Below are 2521 nucleotides of genomic sequence, written 5' to 3' on the forward strand. Positions count from 1 at the left end.
AATTTGTTGCTATTAATTCATGCATGCTTAGTGCTTGATTAATTGTCTCTACGCTTAATTTACGTTCATGCTTAATGATCGTTTATGAGTAATTGGTGTAAGTGTTGCTTAATCACATAATGAATGCCTTATGTTAAATTTCACTTAGTAATTTAATTTAGGGTTGGATTAAGTGGTTAAACTGATAAAGGATAAATTCTCGCAACCTAGGATAAGAGACTTGCTTGTGAATCAAGGGGAAGCAACGTATTTTAATTCTGATATTTTCTAATTCAATTTTACTCGTTGTTTAATTTACAAAAGCAAACAACTCCCCCCCCCCAAATTTGTTACTATTTCCTACTATCTGTTATGAACATTTGGTTTATCATTGCTCGTTGGGAAACGACCTAGGATAACTTCCTAGTTACTACATTTTAATGTTTATTTGATTCGGGTATGGCCTCGATCAAATTTGGCGCCGTTGCTGGGGAGCAGTGTCCAAAGGTTCATAATAGCTAGTGATTCGTGTTTGATGTTTAGTTGTTTTATGCTTTTGTGTTATGTTAGTGTTGTGTTAGTATTGTGTTCGTATTGTGTTAGTGTTGTTTAGTGTCTTGTTATTTTGTTTAGTGTGGTGTTTTGTTTTAGTTTTTTTGTTCAGCGCTTCCCCTGTTTTAGTTTTTTTTGTATTTTGCTGTGAATACTGCTTTGCGACGGATTTAGCGACCACTTTTGCTGACCTGGAAAACAGAGTAGTAATGCAAATCCATTAGTGACTGAATTAGTGACTGCTGCTGACAATTTTATTGGCGATTTTTGTTTTGATAGTTAGGGTTGTTATTTTTGGCTGAATTTTGGTGTGGTAGGTTCTTTTGTGTGAAAAATACCAGGAACACTTGTTGTTGCTAGATTTGAGAGATTCAAAAAAAATTGAGAACTTGTGTTTACCAAAACTTCAAACGGCCATAACTTTTGCTTCGGGTATCAGAATGACTATTATTATATATGTATTTGGGGTAGAAAAAAACTTTCCCACATTGTGATAGTCGGCCAAAGGCTGGCTGAGGTCTCTAGCTAGCCAAAATCGCCTATTTACTAGTTTTTTTTTGTTTTTTTTTATTTTTCAAGTTTTATTTTTCTAAACTTTCCTTAGGTAGTTTCCATAGTTAGACTTTGAATTTTTACCTGAAAATTTTTGTGCCATCTTTTCATGATTTTAGGGTGTTGCTCACAAAATTTCAAGTCATTTGGATATCATTTGAGGGTAGCTGTAGTTCAAACCTACACTGTTACTTGCATAAGAAGGCAACTAGTTGTGCATGCTGAATGTAGTATATGACTAGAGGCAATCCATCTGACTTACAAACCTTTGATCCTGAGATAGATAGGACATTTCATAGATTAGTTAGGCATCATTTTATACCTTTTGAGCATCCTGATTTTGAGCATTATAATTTTGAACATTCTGATTTTGAACATTCTGAGAACATGGCACAACCTCCACCCCGTGAGAGGACTCTAAGGGAAATGGCTATACCTGATTTCACCTACGAAAGCTTGTGCATCCAATACCCTGATGAGGATGTCCCATATGTTCTTAAAATTGGACTAATCCATTTGCTTCCAAAGTTTCATGGCCTTGCAGGTGAAGACCCACACAAACATCTGAAAGAATTCCATATTGTCTGCTCCACCATGAAACCCCTAGATGTCCAGGAGGATCACATATTTTTGAAGGCCTTTCCTCATTCTTTAGAGGAAGTGGCAAAGGACTGGCTTTATTACCTTGCTCCATGGTCCATCACGAGCTGGGATGACCTCAAGAGAGTATTCTTAGAAAAAAAAATTTCTTGCTTCCAAGACCACGGCCATCAGAAAGGATATTTCAGGCATTAGACAACTCAGTGGAGAGAGCTTATATGAATACTGAGAGAGATTCAAGAAACTATGTGCCAGTTGTCCTCACCATTAGATTTCTAAGCATCTTCTCCTCCAATATTTTTATGAAGGACTTAGTAACATGGAGAGAAGTATGATAGATGCTGCCAGTGGTGGAGCCCTTGGAGACATGACCCCTGCTGAAGCCAGAAATTTAATTGAGGAGATGGCTTCAAACTCCCAGCAATTTAGTGCCAGAAATGATGCTATTGTCATTAGAGGAGTGCATGAAGTAGTCACGAATTCATCTTCATCAACTGAAACTAAGAAGCTTGAAGGTAAACTAGATGCCTTGGTTAACCTGGTAACCCAACTGGCCATGAATCAAAAATCTACACCTGTCGCCAGACCCTGTGGTTTATGCTCCTCTGCCGACCACCACACAGACCTTTGCCCTTCTGTGCAACAATCTGAAGTAATTAAACAGCCTGAAGCTTATGCTGCAAACATCTACAATAGACCTCCTCAACCTCAGCAGTGAAATCAGCCACAACAGAATAATTATGACATCTTCAGCAACAGGTACAATCCCGGGTGGAGGAATCATCCCAACCTTAGATGGTCGAGTCCTTCACAACAGCAGCAACAACAACAACCTTAT

General features: G+C 38.0%; 1 non-coding gene across 1 annotated transcript; it reads right to left on the reverse strand.

The window, feature by feature from the left end:
- Positions 1-1849: 1849 nt before the first annotated feature.
- LOC114411018 lies at positions 1850-1956 on the reverse strand. Its single transcript, XR_003666405.1, has one exon. It is a non-coding gene; the product is annotated as a small nucleolar RNA R71 (small nucleolar RNA).
- Positions 1957-2521: the final 565 nt, after the last annotated feature.

The sequence above is a fragment of the Glycine soja genome, chromosome 4 (assembly GCF_004193775.1).
Source record: "Glycine soja cultivar W05 chromosome 4, ASM419377v2, whole genome shotgun sequence".
Classification (NCBI taxonomy): Eukaryota; Viridiplantae; Streptophyta; class Magnoliopsida; order Fabales; family Fabaceae; genus Glycine; species Glycine soja.